General features: G+C 44.5%; 12 non-coding genes across 12 annotated transcripts; all 12 read right to left on the bottom strand.

Moving 5' to 3' along the window:
• Positions 1–587: 587 nt before the first annotated feature.
• LOC141232442 (U2 spliceosomal RNA) lies at positions 588–778 on the bottom strand. Its single transcript, XR_012298692.1, has one exon. It is a non-coding gene; the product is annotated as a U2 spliceosomal RNA (small nuclear RNA).
• A 1,115-nt stretch (positions 779–1,893) lies between these two features.
• Positions 1,894–2,084, bottom strand: LOC141232771 (U2 spliceosomal RNA). Its single transcript, XR_012298951.1, has one exon. It is a non-coding gene; the product is annotated as a U2 spliceosomal RNA (small nuclear RNA).
• Positions 2,085–3,199: 1,115 nt separating this feature from the next.
• On the bottom strand, positions 3,200–3,386 carry LOC141232475 (U2 spliceosomal RNA). Its single transcript, XR_012298725.1, has one exon. It is a non-coding gene; the product is annotated as a U2 spliceosomal RNA (small nuclear RNA).
• Positions 3,387–5,798: 2,412 nt separating this feature from the next.
• LOC141232440 (U2 spliceosomal RNA) lies at positions 5,799–5,989 on the bottom strand. The gene has a single exon (XR_012298690.1). It is a non-coding gene; the product is annotated as a U2 spliceosomal RNA (small nuclear RNA).
• Positions 5,990–7,104: 1,115 nt separating this feature from the next.
• LOC141232770 (U2 spliceosomal RNA) lies at positions 7,105–7,295 on the bottom strand. The gene has a single exon (XR_012298950.1). It is a non-coding gene; the product is annotated as a U2 spliceosomal RNA (small nuclear RNA).
• Positions 7,296–8,410: 1,115 nt separating this feature from the next.
• Positions 8,411–8,601, bottom strand: LOC141232769 (U2 spliceosomal RNA). The gene has a single exon (XR_012298949.1). It is a non-coding gene; the product is annotated as a U2 spliceosomal RNA (small nuclear RNA).
• A 1,115-nt stretch (positions 8,602–9,716) lies between these two features.
• LOC141232768 (U2 spliceosomal RNA) lies at positions 9,717–9,907 on the bottom strand. The gene has a single exon (XR_012298948.1). It is a non-coding gene; the product is annotated as a U2 spliceosomal RNA (small nuclear RNA).
• Positions 9,908–11,022: 1,115 nt separating this feature from the next.
• LOC141232767 (U2 spliceosomal RNA) lies at positions 11,023–11,213 on the bottom strand. The gene has a single exon (XR_012298947.1). It is a non-coding gene; the product is annotated as a U2 spliceosomal RNA (small nuclear RNA).
• Positions 11,214–12,328: 1,115 nt separating this feature from the next.
• Positions 12,329–12,519, bottom strand: LOC141232424 (U2 spliceosomal RNA). The gene has a single exon (XR_012298675.1). It is a non-coding gene; the product is annotated as a U2 spliceosomal RNA (small nuclear RNA).
• Positions 12,520–13,634: 1,115 nt separating this feature from the next.
• Positions 13,635–13,825, bottom strand: LOC141232766 (U2 spliceosomal RNA). The gene has a single exon (XR_012298946.1). It is a non-coding gene; the product is annotated as a U2 spliceosomal RNA (small nuclear RNA).
• A 1,115-nt stretch (positions 13,826–14,940) lies between these two features.
• Positions 14,941–15,131, bottom strand: LOC141232765 (U2 spliceosomal RNA). The gene has a single exon (XR_012298945.1). It is a non-coding gene; the product is annotated as a U2 spliceosomal RNA (small nuclear RNA).
• Positions 15,132–16,246: 1,115 nt separating this feature from the next.
• LOC141232762 (U2 spliceosomal RNA) lies at positions 16,247–16,437 on the bottom strand. Its single transcript, XR_012298943.1, has one exon. It is a non-coding gene; the product is annotated as a U2 spliceosomal RNA (small nuclear RNA).
• Positions 16,438–16,949: the final 512 nt, after the last annotated feature.

Raw genomic sequence — 16,949 nt, 5'->3', positions numbered from 1 at the left:
CCACAGACTAATCAACCAAACTTTTTGGGTTGGGTTCTCTTTTATAGTCTGCAGGCATTAAATGAAAGAAGTCAGTGTTCCAGCAGAAGGAGACAACGTTTCAGAAAAGGCATTGTAGCAAACCAAAAAAGAAATTTTAAGCGCAGCAGAGTAACCAGCGCACATACCTGTTAGCTCAGGTGAGTTTAAAAGGCTGCTGTTGATAACAAGGGCATTTGCTAAATAGATGGTGTGTGTGCAACAATATACTGAAAGGTCAATTATATTGTGCAGCTTATCTCACCACCTGTAGTTATTTAGGTGAAAGCTCCAAAATGCTTGCCTAATATGTCTGTTTATCCAAAAGGAAGTAAAAAGGGAGAGCTAGAAAGATAGCATTGCATCACATTACATGGCAATGCAATGCACAGTTGCTGAAGTTGAACCAAAATGAGCTTGTAATCTGGCTTCTGCAACTTTGAACATGAAAAATCCAATGAGGAGAAGAAAAGCAAAGCCAAAGAGTCCATCCCAAAATCCGACAAACAAGCAAAATGAACAAAAAACATTGAATTCAATTCTTTCTGATTTTAGAAACTGCATTAAAGAAGGGGTGCACCGGTCCTGGAGATACTGCAATACCAGGTCAATGCGTGGAGTGGACAGAGCAAGCTCTTTTTCCATCTCCCTGTTCTAAAAATCCATTTAATATATGGTCCCCAGATACGGGACGTATCAGATATTAAACTGATAAGAACAGATACTACACTTGATCTTAGCCAAAAGGCCGAGAAGCGATAACCAGAATTGGTTTCAAACTACGGAGCCACCCAAGGATCCTGAAAAGTCCATTTGTGGAGATGAGCTCCTGGACTCTCGTTAAGAAGACATGTTGTCAACCTCTAGATCCCTTACATGCCTGCACTTTTCGGCTTGCTGCTGCTGCAATCCACGCGTTTTAGATCTGCATAACTCCACCTCTTTAAACACAGCACCTTCACCCCCTGCTGTTCCCACCCGCCTCAACACCGTTGGAAGGGAGGAGAACCAATTAAGGCGGGGGGTGGGGTGGAACGAGCAGCTGTCTACCCTTAGCAGGAGGGCTCCTGATTACATACCTCTCCTGCTGCTGCTGCTGCTGGCTGTCCAGCAGCAGACTGAAGGTGGCTGCTGCTGTGCACAGGTATATAAAGGCTCAGAGCCTATTATGACATGCGCAGCCAGCGTTCCATTGCCACATTCCATCTACTGCAGGCAGGATACCTGGCTGGCTGAATGTCGCTGAGAAGCTCACAGAGACCGCCATAAGCAACAGTTTAACAGAATGCCACAGACTAATCAACCAAACTTTTTGGGTTGGGTTCTCTTTTATAGTCTGCAGGCATTAAATGAAAGAAGTCAGTGTTCCAGCAGAAGGAGACAACGTTTCAGAAAAGGCATTATAGCAAACCAAAAAAGAAATTTTAAGCGCAGCAGAGTAACCAGCGCACATACCTGTTAGCTCAGGTGAGTTTAAAAGGCTGCTGTTGATAACAAGGGCATTTGCTAAATAGATGGTGTGTGTGCAACAATATACTGAAAGGTCAATTATATTGTGCAGCTTATCTCACCACCTGTAGTTATTTAGGTGAAAGCTCCAAAATGCTTGCCTAATATGTCTGTTTATCCAAAAGGAAGTAAAAAGGGAGAGCTAGAAAGATAGCATTGCATCACATTACATGGCAATGCAATGCACAGTTGCTGAAGTTGAACCAAAATGAGCTTGTAATCTGGCTTCTGCAACTTTGAACATGAAAAATCCAATGAGGAGAAGAAAAGCAAAGCCAAAGAGTCCATCCCAAAATCCGACAAACAAGCAAAATGAACAAAAAACATTGAATTCAATTCTTTCTGATTTTAGAAACTGCATTAAAGAAGGGGTGCACCGGTCCTGGAGATACTGCAATACCAGGTCAATGCGTGGAGTGGACAGAGCAAGCTCTTTTTCCATCTCCCTGTTCTAAAAATCCATTTAATATATGGTCCCCAGATAGGGGACGTATCAGATATTAAACTGATAAGAACAGATACTACACTTGATCTTAGCCAAAAGGCCGAGAAGCGATAACCAGAATTGGTTTCAAACTACGGAGCCACCCAAGGATCCTGAAAAGTCCATTTGTGGAGATGAGCTCCTGGACTCCCGTTAAGAAGACATGTTGTCAACCTCTAGATCCCTTACATGCCTGCACTTTTCGGCTTGCTGCTGCTGCAATCCACGCGTTTTAGATCTGCATAACTCCACCTCTTTAAACACAGCACCTTCACCCCCTGCTGTTCCCACCCGCCTCAACACCGTTGGAAGGGAGGAGAACCAATTAAGGCGGGGGGTGGGGTGGAACGAGCAGCTGTCTACCCTTAGCAGGAGGGCTCCTGATTACATACCTCTCCTGCTGCTGCTGCTGCTGGCTGTCCAGCAGCAGACTGAAGGTGGCTGCTGCTGTGCACAGGTATATAAAGGCTCAGAGCCTATTATGACACGCGCAGCCAGCGTTCCATTGCCACATTCCATCTACTGCAGGCAGGATACCTGGCTGGCTGAATGTCGCTGAGAAGCTCACAGAGACCGCCATAAGCAACAGTTTAACAGAATGCCACAGACTAATCAACCAAACTTTATGGGTTGGGTTCTCTTTTATAGTCTGCAGGCATTAAATGAAAGAAGTCAGTGTTCCAGCAGAAGGAGACAACGTTTCAGAAAAGGCATTGTAGCAAACCAAAAAAAAAATTTTAAGCGCAGCAGAGTAACCAGCGCACATACCTGTTAGCTCAGGTGAGTTTAAAAGGCTGCTGTTGATAACAAGGGCATTTGCTAAATAGATGGTGTGTGTGCAACAATATACTGAAAGGTCAATTATATTGTGCAGCTTATCTCACCACCTGTAGTTATTTAGGTGAAAGCTCCAAAATGCTTGCCTAATATGTCTGTTTATCCAAAAGGAAGTAAAAAGGGAGAGCTAGAAAGATAGCATTGCATCACATTACATGGCAATGCAATGCACAGTTGCTGAAGTTGAACCAAAATGAGCTTGTAATCTGGCTTCTGCAACTTTGAACATGAAAAATCCAATGAGGAGAAGAAAAGCAAAGCCAAAGAGTCCATCCCAAAATCCGACAAACAAGCAAAATGAACAAAAAACATTGAATTCAATTCTTTCTGATTTTAGAAACTGCATTAAAGAAGGGGTGCACCGGTCCTGGAGATACTGCAATACCAGGTCAATGCGTGGAGTGGACAGAGCAAGCTCTTTTTCCATCTCCCTGTTCTAAAAATCCATTTAATATATGGTCCCCAGATAGGGGACGTATCAGATATTAAACTGATAAGAACAGATTTTTTTAATTGAATGCGTCAGAAGACGCGACATAAATTAAATTCCATTTGCATGGATAACCAAAAAAATGTCGCCTACGCCTTCATCATCCGAATTCAACTTTTTGTTTTTTTTAAGAAAATTTAATGATAATTAATAAATAAAACATAACATAACATATCCTTACATCAACAACAAAAAACTTCCAACAAAAACATCAACTCAACATTTTTCTTCTTCCACGTTTCTTCTTCCTCCATGACATGTCCAACAATTTCCAGTCAAAACCTTGCAGCAAAATCTTTTCATCTTCTTCAGCTTCAGCACTGGTATCAACACAATCCTGCATTACTTTCTCTTTTCCCTTATCATCCACCTTCCTTTTTTCCTTAACGTCTTTACTTCTAGGTACTCTCTCCAGTCTGCAAAACATAGAGTCCCCAACTCCTGAGAATTCCTGCTTCTCTCCCACAAACTCCTTCTTATTTTCAACTACTTGTATATCTTTGTCTTCTTTCTCTTTACAATCTTCAAACGATTCTTCAAATATCTTTTTCCCTTTCTCCTCTTTTTTCCCACCTTCCTCATAACAAAATCCAGGTTTCCCATTATCAATTCTTCTTTTACCATTTTCCACATAACTGAATCCACATTTACCATTTATAACAATCCTTCCTAAACTTAGTTCATTTTGTCCATTTTCCCAAACTAGGAAACTTCTCTTCCCATTCCAGACTCCCACTTTATTTAAGTAGTCCTTCTGGAATTTTACCAAAATACTCCATGGCTTCAAAAACTCCATCACTTCCTCCATCTCTACAAAGGGGTCATCCATACAGATAACCACCTTTTTCGGCCTTCCAGCAAAAAGAGCATTAACTCCAATTTCTTTTCCTTCCCAATTCTTGAGAAGACAAATACACTTTTCTTCAGACTTCAGTGTTACGTCAAATACCTTTTTAAACTTGATTTCTTGCATACAAAAAATGTCCTCTTCAATGATCGTCCCATACTTGAACAGAATATCCAAGATCTGATTCTCCTCCAACGAAAAATCCTCTAACTCCGTCTTCACATAGAACCGTAAACAGTTCCTCTTCCTCGTCAACTCCATCTTCTTCCTCCAAAAGAACTGCCCCCCACAGCTATGTGTGGTGACACGATGATCGCCTCTCGTTGCCCAGGGACTAATCCGACTCCCCAATAGCAGCAGGAGGGTGAAGCCCTGCCGTTAGACAAAGCGATCCCCCCAGGCCAAGGAGCCGGGTACCCTGGGCACCTCCTAGCCAAGGCCAAGGCAGCAACTGGTAGATCACTGCACCTGATCTTAGCCAAAAGGCCGAGAAGCGATAACCAGAATTGGTTTCAAACTACGGAGCCACCCAAGGATCCTGAAAAGTCCATTTGTGGAGATGAGCTCCTGGACTCCCGTTAAGAAGACATATTGTCAACCTCTAGATCCCTTACATGCCTGCACTTTTCGGCTTGCTGCTGCTGCAATCCACGCGTTTTAGATCTGCATAACTCCACCTCTTTAAACACAGCACCTTCACCCCCTGCTGTTCCCACCCGCCTCAACACCGTTGGAAGGGAGGAGAACCAATTAAGGCGGGGGGTGGGGTGGAACGAGCAGCTGTCTACCCTTAGCAGGAGGGCTCCTGATTACATACCTCTCCTGCTGCTGCTGCTGCTGGCTGTCCAGCAGCAGACTGAAGGTGGCTGCTGCTGTGCACAGGTATATAAAGGCTCAGAGCCTATTATGACACGCGCAGCCAGCGTTCCATTGCCACATTCCATCTACTGCAGGCAGGATACCTGGCTGGCTGAATGTCGCTGAGAAGCTCACAGAGACCGCCATAAGCAACAGTTTAACAGAATGCCACAGACTAATCAACCAAACTTTTTGGGTTGGGTTCTCTTTTATAGTCTGCAGGCATTAAATGAAAGAAGTCAGTGTTCCAGCAGAAGGAGACAACGTTTCAGAAAAGGCATTGTAGCAAACCAAAAAAGAAATTTTAAGCGCAGCAGAGTAACCAGCGCACATACCTGTTAGCTCAGGTGAGTTTAAAAGGCTGCTGTTGATAACAAGGGCATTTGCTAAATAGATGGTGTGTGTGCAACAATATACTGAAAGGTCAATTATATTGTGCAGCTTATCTCACCACCTGTAGTTATTTAGGTGAAAGCTCCAAAATGCTTGCCTAATATGTCTGTTTATCCAAAAGGAAGTAAAAAGGGAGAGCTAGAAAGATAGCATTGCATCACATTACATGGCAATGCAATGCACAGTTGCTGAAGTTGAACCAAAATGAGCTTGTAATCTGGCTTCTGCAACTTTGAACATGAAAAATCCAATGAGGAGAAGAAAAGCAAAGCCAAAGAGTCCATCCCAAAATCCGACAAACAAGCAAAATGAACAAAAAACATTGAATTCAATTCTTTCTGATTTTAGAAACTGCATTAAAGAAGGGGTGCACCGGTCCTGGAGATACTGCAATACCAGGTCAATGCGTGGAGTGGACAGAGCAAGCTCTTTTTCCATCTCCCTGTTCTAAAAATCCATTTAATATATGGTCCCCAGATACGGGACGTATCAGATATTAAACTGATAAGAACAGATACTACACTTGATCTTAGCCAAAAGGCCGAGAAGCGATAACCAGAATTGGTTTCAAACTACGGAGCCACCCAAGGATCCTGAAAAGTCCATTTGTGGAGATGAGCTCCTGGACTCTCGTTAAGAAGACATGTTGTCAACCTCTAGATCCCTTACATGCCTGCACTTTTCGGCTTGCTGCTGCTGCAATCCACGCGTTTTAGATCTGCATAACTCCACCTCTTTAAACACAGCACCTTCACCCCCTGCTGTTCCCACCCGCCTCAACACCGTTGGAAGGGAGGAGAACCAATTAAGGCGGGGGGTGGGGTGGAACGAGCAGCTGTCTACCCTTAGCAGGAGGGCTCCTGATTACATACCTCTCCTGCTGCTGCTGCTGCTGGCTGTCCAGCAGCAGACTGAAGGTGGCTGCTGCTGTGCACAGGTATATAAAGGCTCAGAGCCTATTATGACATGCGCAGCCAGCGTTCCATTGCCACATTCCATCTACTGCAGGCAGGATACCTGGCTGGCTGAATGTCGCTGAGAAGCTCACAGAGACCGCCATAAGCAACAGTTTAACAGAATGCCACAGACTAATCAACCAAACTTTTTGGGTTGGGTTCTCTTTTATAGTCTGCAGGCATTAAATGAAAGAAGTCAGTGTTCCAGCAGAAGGAGACAACGTTTCAGAAAAGGCATTATAGCAAACCAAAAAAGAAATTTTAAGCGCAGCAGAGTAACCAGCGCACATACCTGTTAGCTCAGGTGAGTTTAAAAGGCTGCTGTTGATAACAAGGGCATTTGCTAAATAGATGGTGTGTGTGCAACAATATACTGAAAGGTCAATTATATTGTGCAGCTTATCTCACCACCTGTAGTTATTTAGGTGAAAGCTCCAAAATGCTTGCCTAATATGTCTGTTTATCCAAAAGGAAGTAAAAAGGGAGAGCTAGAAAGATAGCATTGCATCACATTACATGGCAATGCAATGCACAGTTGCTGAAGTTGAACCAAAATGAGCTTGTAATCTGGCTTCTGCAACTTTGAACATGAAAAATCCAATGAGGAGAAGAAAAGCAAAGCCAAAGAGTCCATCCCAAAATCCGACAAACAAGCAAAATGAACAAAAAACATTGAATTCAATTCTTTCTGATTTTAGAAACTGCATTAAAGAAGGGGTGCACCGGTCCTGGAGATACTGCAATACCAGGTCAATGCGTGGAGTGGACAGAGCAAGCTCTTTTTCCATCTCCCTGTTCTAAAAATCCATTTAATATATGGTCCCCAGATAGGGGACGTATCAGATATTAAACTGATAAGAACAGATACTACACTTGATCTTAGCCAAAAGGCCGAGAAGCGATAACCAGAATTGGTTTCAAACTACGGAGCCACCCAAGGATCCTGAAAAGTCCATTTGTGGAGATGAGCTCCTGGACTCCCGTTAAGAAGACATGTTGTCAACCTCTAGATCCCTTACATGCCTGCACTTTTCGGCTTGCTGCTGCTGCAATCCACGCGTTTTAGATCTGCATAACTCCACCTCTTTAAACACAGCACCTTCACCCCCTGCTGTTCCCACCCGCCTCAACACCGTTGGAAGGGAGGAGAACCAATTAAGGCGGGGGGTGGGGTGGAACGAGCAGCTGTCTACCCTTAGCAGGAGGGCTCCTGATTACATACCTCTCCTGCTGCTGCTGCTGCTGGCTGTCCAGCAGCAGACTGAAGGTGGCTGCTGCTGTGCACAGGTATATAAAGGCTCAGAGCCTATTATGACACGCGCAGCCAGCGTTCCATTGCCACATTCCATCTACTGCAGGCAGGATACCTGGCTGGCTGAATGTCGCTGAGAAGCTCACAGAGACCGCCATAAGCAACAGTTTAACAGAATGCCACAGACTAATCAACCAAACTTTATGGGTTGGGTTCTCTTTTATAGTCTGCAGGCATTAAATGAAAGAAGTCAGTGTTCCAGCAGAAGGAGACAACGTTTCAGAAAAGGCATTGTAGCAAACCAAAAAAAAAATTTTAAGCGCAGCAGAGTAACCAGCGCACATACCTGTTAGCTCAGGTGAGTTTAAAAGGCTGCTGTTGATAACAAGGGCATTTGCTAAATAGATGGTGTGTGTGCAACAATATACTGAAAGGTCAATTATATTGTGCAGCTTATCTCACCACCTGTAGTTATTTAGGTGAAAGCTCCAAAATGCTTGCCTAATATGTCTGTTTATCCAAAAGGAAGTAAAAAGGGAGAGCTAGAAAGATAGCATTGCATCACATTACATGGCAATGCAATGCACAGTTGCTGAAGTTGAACCAAAATGAGCTTGTAATCTGGCTTCTGCAACTTTGAACATGAAAAATCCAATGAGGAGAAGAAAAGCAAAGCCAAAGAGTCCATCCCAAAATCCGACAAACAAGCAAAATGAACAAAAAACATTGAATTCAATTCTTTCTGATTTTAGAAACTGCATTAAAGAAGGGGTGCACCGGTCCTGGAGATACTGCAATACCAGGTCAATGCGTGGAGTGGACAGAGCAAGCTCTTTTTCCATCTCCCTGTTCTAAAAATCCATTTAATATATGGTCCCCAGATAGGGGACGTATCAGATATTAAACTGATAAGAACAGATACTACACTTGATCTTAGCCAAAAGGCCGAGAAGCGATAACCAGAATTGGTTTCAAACTACGGAGCCACCCAAGGATCCTGAAAAGTCCATTTGTGGAGATGAGCTCCTGGACTCCCGTTAAGAAGACATGTTGTCAACCTCTAGATCCCTTACATGCCTGCACTTTTCGGCTTGCTGCTGCTGCAATCCACGCGTTTTAGATCTGCATAACTCCACCTCTTTAAACACAGCACCTTCACCCCCTGCTGTTCCCACCCGCCTCAACACCGTTGGAAGGGAGGAGAACCAATTAAGGCGGGGGGTGGGGTGGAACGAGCAGCTGTCTACCCTTAGCAGGAGGGCTCCTGATTACATACCTCTCCTGCTGCTGCTGCTGCTGGCTGTCCAGCAGCAGACTGAAGGTGGCTGCTGCTGTGCACAGGTATATAAAGGCTCAGAGCCTATTATGACACGCGCAGCCAGCGTTCCATTGCCACATTCCATCTACTGCAGGCAGGATACCTGGCTGGCTGAATGTCGCTGAGAAGCTCACAGAGACCGCCATAAGCAACAGTTTAACAGAATGCCACAGACTAATCAACCAAACTTTTTGGGTTGGGTTCTCTTTTATAGTCTGCAGGCATTAAATGAAAGAAGTCAGTGTTCCAGCAGAAGGAGACAACGTTTCAGAAAAGGCATTGTAGCAAACCAAAAAAGAAATTTTAAGCGCAGCAGAGTAACCAGCGCACATACCTGTTAGCTCAGGTGAGTTTAAAAGGCTGCTGTTGATAACAAGGGCATTTGCTAAATAGATGGTGTGTGTGCAACAATATACTGAAAGGTCAATTATATTGTGCAGCTTATCTCACCACCTGTAGTTATTTAGGTGAAAGCTCCAAAATGCTTGCCTAATATGTCTGTTTATCCAAAAGGAAGTAAAAAGGGAGAGCTAGAAAGATAGCATTGCATCACATTACATGGCAATGCAATGCACAGTTGCTGAAGTTGAACCAAAATGAGCTTGTAATCTGGCTTCTGCAACTTTGAACATGAAAAATCCAATGAGGAGAAGAAAAGCAAAGCCAAAGAGTCCATCCCAAAATCCGACAAACAAGCAAAATGAACAAAAAACATTGAATTCAATTCTTTCTGATTTTAGAAACTGCATTAAAGAAGGGGTGCACCGGTCCTGGAGATACTGCAATACCAGGTCAATGCGTGGAGTGGACAGAGCAAGCTCTTTTTCCATCTCCCTGTTCTAAAAATCCATTTAATATATGGTCCCCAGATAGGGGACGTATCAGATATTAAACTGATAAGAACAGATACTACACTTGATCTTAGCCAAAAGGCCGAGAAGCGATAACCAGAATTGGTTTCAAACTACGGAGCCACCCAAGGATCCTGAAAAGTCCATTTGTGGAGATGAGCTCCTGGACTCCCGTTAAGAAGACATGTTGTCAACCTCTAGATCCCTTACATGCCTGCACTTTTCGGCTTGCTGCTGCTGCAATCCACGCGTTTTAGATCTGCATAACTCCACCTCTTTAAACACAGCACCTTCACCCCCTGCTGTTCCCACCCGCCTCAACACCGTTGGAAGGGAGGAGAACCAATTAAGGCGGGGGGTGGGGTGGAACGAGCAGCTGTCTACCCTTAGCAGGAGGGCTCCTGATTACATACCTCTCCTGCTGCTGCTGCTGCTGGCTGTCCAGCAGCAGACTGAAGGTGGCTGCTGCTGTGCACAGGTATATAAAGGCTCAGAGCCTATTATGACACGCGCAGCCAGCGTTCCATTGCCACATTCCATCTACTGCAGGCAGGATACCTGGCTGGCTGAATGTCGCTGAGAAGCTCACAGAGACCGCCATAAGCAACAGTTTAACAGAATGCCACAGAATAATCAACCAAACTTTTTGGGTTGGGTTCTCTTTTATAGTCTGCAGGCATTAAATGAAAGAAGTCAGTGTTCCAGCAGAAGGAGACAACGTTTCAGAAAAGGCATTGTAGCAAACCAAAAAAGAAATTTTAAGCGCAGCAGAGTAACCAGCGCACATACCTGTTAGCTCAGGTGAGTTTAAAAGGCTGCTGTTGATAACAAGGGCATTTGCTAAATAGATGGTGTGTGTGCAACAATATACTGAAAGGTCAATTATATTGTGCAGCTTATCTCACCACCTGTAGTTATTTAGGTGAAAGCTCCAAAATGCTTGCCTAATATGTCTGTTTATCCAAAAGGAAGTAAAAAGGGAGAGCTAGAAAGATAGCATTGCATCACATTACATGGCAATGCAATGCACAGTTGCTGAAGTTGAACCAAAATGAGCTTGTAATCTGGCTTCTGCAACTTTGAACATGAAAAATCCAATGAGGAGAAGAAAAGCAAAGCCAAAGAGTCCATCCCAAAATCCGACAAACAAGCAAAATGAACAAAAAACATTGAATTCAATTCTTTCTGATTTTAGAAACTGCATTAAAGAAGGGGTGCACCGGTCCTGGAGATACTGCAATACCAGGTCAATGCGTGGAGTGGACAGAGCAAGCTCTTTTTCCATCTCCCTGTTCTAAAAATCCATTTAATATATGGTCCCCAGATAGGGGACGTATCAGATATTAAACTGATAAGAACAGATACTACACTTGATCTTAGCCAAAAGGCCGAGAAGCGATAACCAGAATTGGTTTCAAACTACGGAGCCACCCAAGGATCCTGAAAAGTCCATTTGTGGAGATGAGCTCCTGGACTCCCGTTAAGAAGACATGTTGTCAACCTCTAGATCCCTTACATGCCTGCACTTTTCGGCTTGCTGCTGCTGCAATCCACGCGTTTTAGATCTGCATAACTCCACCTCTTTAAACACAGCACCTTCACCCCCTGCTGTTCCCACCCGCCTCAACACCGTTGGAAGGGAGGAGAACCAATTAAGGCGGGGGGTGGGGTGGAACGAGCAGCTGTCTACCCTTAGCAGGAGGGCTCCTGATTACATACCTCTCCTGCTGCTGCTGCTGCTGGCTGTCCAGCAGCAGACTGAAGGTGGCTGCTGCTGTGCACAGGTATATAAAAGCTCAGAGCCTATTATGACACGCGCAGCCAGCGTTCCATTGCCACATTCCATCTACTGCAGGCAGGATACCTGGCTGGCTGAATGTCGCTGAGAAGCTCACAGAGACCGCCATAAGCAACAGTTTAACAGAATGCCACAGACTAATCAACCAAACTTTTTGGGTTGGGTTCTCTTTTATAGTCTGCAGGCATTAAATGAAAGAAGTCAGTGTTCCAGCAGAAGGAGACAACGTTTCAGAAAAGGCATTGTAGCAAACCAAAAAAGAAATTTTAAGCGCAGCAGAGTAACCAGCGCACATACCTGTTAGCTCAGGTGAGTTTAAAAGGCTGCTGTTGATAACAAGGGCATTTGCTAAATAGATGGTGTGTGTGCAACAATATACTGAAAGGTCAATTATATTGTGCAGCTTATCTCACCACCTGTAGTTATTTAGGTGAAAGCTCCAAAATGCTTGCCTAATATGTCTGTTTATCCAAAAGGAAGTAAAAAGGGAGAGCTAGAAAGATAGCATTGCATCACATTACATGGCAATGCAATGCACAGTTGCTGAAGTTGAACCAAAATGAGCTTGTAATCTGGCTTCTGCAACTTTGAACATGAAAAATCCAATGAGGAGAAGAAAAGCAAAGCCAAAGAGTCCATCCCAAAATCCGACAAACAAGCAAAATGAACAAAAAACATTGAATTCAATTCTTTCTGATTTTAGAAACTGCATTAAAGAAGGGGTGCACCGGTCCTGTAGATACTGCAATACCAGGTCAATGCGTGGAGTGGACAGAGCAAGCTCTTTTTCCATCTCCCTGTTCTAAAAATCCATTTAATATATGGTCCCCAGATAGGGGACGTATCAGATATTAAACTGATAAGAACAGATACTACACTTGATCTTAGCCAAAAGGCCGAGAAGCGATAACCAGAATTGGTTTCAAACTACGGAGCCACCCAAGGATCCTGAAAAGTCCATTTGTGGAGATGAGCTCCTGGACTCCCGTTAAGAAGACATGTTGTCAACCTCTAGATCCCTTACATGCCTGCACTTTTCGGCTTGCTGCTGCTGCAATCCACGCGTTTTAGATCTGCATAACTCCACCTCTTTAAACACAGCACCTTCACCCCCTGCTGTTCCCACCCGCCTCAACACCGTTGGAAGGGAGGAGAACCAATTAAGGCGGGGGGTGGGGTGGAACGAGCAGCTGTCTACCCTTAGCAGGAGGGCTCCTGATTACATACCTCTCCTGCTGCTGCTGCTGCTGGCTGTCCAGCAGCAGACTGAAGGTGGCTGCTGCTGTGCACAGGTATATAAAGGCTCAGAGCCTATTATGACACGCGCAGCCAGCGTTCCATTGCCACATTCCATCTACTGCAGGCAGGATACCTGGATGGCTGAATGTCGCTGAGAAGCTCACAGAGACCGCCATAAGCAACAGTTTAACAGAATGCCACAGACTAATCAACCAAACTTTTTGGGTTGGGTTCTCTTTTATAGTCTGCAGGCATTAAATAAAAGAAGTCAGTGTTCCAGCAGAAGGAGACAACGTTTCAGAAAAGGCATTGTAGCAAACCAAAAAAGAAATTTTAAGCGCAGCAGAGTAACCAGCGCACATACCTGTTAGCTCAGGTGAGTTTAAAAGGCTGCTGTTGATAACAAGGGCATTTGCTAAATAGATGGTGTGTGTGCAACAATATACTGAAAGGTCAATTATATTGTGCAGCTTATCTCACCACCTGTAGTTATTTAGGTGAAAGCTCCAAAATGCTTGCCTAATATGTCTGTTTATCCAAAAGGAAGTAAAAAGGGAGAGCTAGAAAGATAGCATTGCATCACATTACATGGCAATGCAATGCACAGTTGCTGAAGTTGAACCAAAATGAGCTTGTAATCTGGCTTCTGCAACTTTGAACATGAAAAATCCAATGAGGAGAAGAAAAGCAAAGCCAAAGAGTCCATCCCAAAATCCGACAAACAAGCAAAATGAACAAAAAACATTGAATTCAATTCTTTCTGATTTTAGAAACTGCATTAAAGAAGGGGTGCACCGGTCCTGGAGATACTGCAATACCAGGTCAATGCGTGGAGTGGACAGAGCAAGCTCTTTTTCCATCTCCCTGTTCTAAAAATCCATTTAATATATGGTCCCCAGATAGGGGACGTATCAGATATTAAACTGATAAGAACAGATACTACACTTGATCTTAGCCAAAAGGCCGAGAAGCGATAACCAGAATTGGTTTCAAACTACGGAGCCACCCAAGGATCCTGAAAAGTCCATTTGTGGAGATGAGCTCCTGGACTCCCGTTAAGAAGACATGTTGTCAACCTCTAGATCCCTTACATGCCTGCACTTTTCGGCTTGCTGCTGCTGCAATCCACGCGTTTTAGATCTGCATAACTCCACCTCTTTAAACACAGCACCTTCACCCCCTGCAGTTCCCACCCGCCTCAACACCGTTGGAAGGGAGGAGAACCAATTAAGGCGGGGGGTGGGGTGGAACGAGCAGCTGTCTACCCTTAGCAGGAGGGCTCCTGATTACATACCTCTCCTGCTGCTGCTGCTGCTGGCTGTCCAGCAGCAGACTGAAGGTGGCTGCTGCTGTGCACAGGTATATAAAGGCTCAGAGCCTATTATGACACGCGCAGCCAGCGTTCCATTGCCACATTCCATCTACTGCAGGCAGGATACCTGGCTGGCTGAATGTCGCTGAGAAGCTCACAGAGACCGCCATAAGCAACAGTTTAACAGAATGCCACAGACTAATCAACCAAACTTTTTGGGTTGGGTTCTCTTTTATAGTCTGCAGGCATTAAATGAAAGAAGTCAGTGTTCCAGCAGAAGGAGACAACGTTTCAGAAAAGGCATTGTAGCAAACCAAAAAAGAAATTTTAAGCGCAGCAGAGTAACCAGCGCACATACCTGTTAGCTCAGGTGAGTTTAAAAGGCTGCTGTTGATAACAAGGGCATTTGCTAAATAGATGGTGTGTGTGCAACAATATACTGAAAGGTCAATTATATTGTGCAGCTTATCTCACCACCTGTAGTTATTTAGGTGAAAGCTCCAAAATGCTTGCCTAATATGTCTGTTTATCCAAAAGGAAGTAAAAAGGGAGAGCTAGAAAGATAGCATTGCATCACATTACATGGCAATGCAATGCACAGTTGCTGAAGTTGAACCAAAATGAGCTTGTAATCTGGCTTCTGCAACTTTGAACATGAAAAATCCAATGAGGAGAAGAAAAGCAAAGCCAAAGAGTCCATCCCAAAATCCGACAAACAAGCAAAATGAACAAAAAACATTGAATTCAATTCTTTCTGATTTTAGAAACTGCATTAAAGAAGGGGTGCACCGGTCCTGGAGATACTGCAATACCAGGTCAATGCGTGGAGTGGACAGAGCAAGCTCTTTTTCCATCTCCCTGTTCTAAAAATCCATTTAATATATGGTCCCCAGATAGGGGACGTATCAGATATTAAACTGATAAGAACAGATACTACACTTGATCTTAGCCAAAAGGCCGAGAAGCGATAACCAGAATTGGTTTCAAACTACGGAGCCACCCAAGGATCCTGAAAAGTCCATTTGTGGAGATGAGCTCCTGGACTCCCGTTAAGAAGACATGTTGTCAACCTCTAGATCCCTTACATGCCTGCACTTTTCGGCTTGCTGCTGCTGCAATCCACGCGTTTTAGATCTGCATAACTCCACCTCTTTAAACACAGCACCTTCACCCCCTGCTGTTCCCACCCGCCTCAACACCGTTGGAAGGGAGGAGAACCAATTAAGGCGGGGGGTGGGGTGGAACGAGCAGCTGTCTACCCTTAGCAGGAGGGCTCCTGATTACATACCTCTCCTGCTGCTGCTGCTGCTGGCTGTCCAGCAGCAGACTGAAGGTGGCTGCTGCTGTGCACAGGTATATAAAGGCTCAGAGCCTATTATGACACGCGCAGCCAGCGTTCCATTGCCACATTCCATCTACTGCAGGCAGGATACCTGGCTGGCTGAATGTCGCTGAGAAGCTCACAGAGACCGCCATAAGCAACAGTTTAACAGAATGCCACAGACTAATCAACCAAACTTTTTGGGTTGGGTTCTCTTTTATAGTCTGCAGGCATTAAATAAAAGAAGTCAGTGTTCCAGCAGAAGGAGACAACGTTTCAGAAAAGGCATTGTAGCAAACCAAAAAAGAAATTTTAAGCGCAGCAGAGTAACCAGCGCACATACCTGTTAGCTGAGGTGAGTTTAAAAGGCTGCTGTTGATAACAAGGGCATTTGCTAAATAGATGGTGTGTGTGCAACAATATACTGAAAGGTCAATTATATTGTGCAGCTTATCTCACCACCTGTAGTTATTTAGGTGAAAGCTCCAAAATGCTTGCCTAATATGTCTGTTTATCCAAAAGGAAGTAAAAAGGGAGAGCTAGAAAGATAGCATTGCATCACATTACATGGCAATGCAATGCACAGTTGCTGAAGTTGAACCAAAATGAGCTTGTAATCTGGCTTCTGCAACTTTGAACATGAAAAATCCAATGAGGAGAAGAAAAGCAAAGCCAAAGAATCCATCCCAAAATCCGACAAACAAGCAAAATGAACAAAAAACATTGAATTCAATTCTTTCTGATTTTAGAAACTGCATTAAAGAAGGGGTGCACCGGTCCTGGAGATACTGCAATACCAGGTCAATGCGTGGAGTGGACAGAGCAAGCTCTTTTTCCATCTCCCTGTTCTAAAAATCCATTTAATATATGGTCCCCAGATAGGGGACGTATCAGATATTAAACTGATAAGAACAGATACTACACTTGATCTTAGCCAAAAGGCCGAGAAGCGATAACCAGAATTGGTTTCAAACTACGGAGCCACCCAAGGATCCTGAAAAGTCCATTTGTGGAGATGAGCTCCTGGACTCCCGTTAAGAAGACATGTTGTCAACCTCTAGATCCCTTACATGCCTGCACTTTTCGGCTTGCTGCTGCTGCAATCCACGCGTTTTAGATCTGCATAACTCCACCTCTTTAAACACAGCACCTTCACCCCCTGCTGTTCCCACCCGCCTCAACACCGTTGGAAGGGAGGAGAACCAATTAAGGCGGGGGGTGGGGTGGAACGAGCAGCTGTCTACCCTTAGCAGGAGGGCTCCTGATTACATACCTCTCCTGCTGCTGCTGCTGCTGGCTGTCCAGCAGCAGACTGAAGGTGGCTGCTGCTGTGCACAGGTATATAAAGGCTCAGAGCCTATTATGACACGCGCAGCCAGCGTTCCATTGCCACATTCCATCTACTGCAGGCAGGATACCTGGCTGGCTGAATGTCGCTGAGAAGCTCACAGAGACCGCCATAAGCA

The sequence above is a fragment of the Phyllobates terribilis genome, unplaced genomic scaffold (assembly GCF_046119375.1).
Source record: "Phyllobates terribilis strain yellow unplaced genomic scaffold, ASM4611937v1 Scaffold_540__1_contigs__length_1147954, whole genome shotgun sequence".
Taxonomy (NCBI): domain Eukaryota; kingdom Metazoa; phylum Chordata; class Amphibia; order Anura; family Dendrobatidae; genus Phyllobates; species Phyllobates terribilis.
This window is presented reverse-complemented; position numbering and strand designations above follow the sequence as displayed.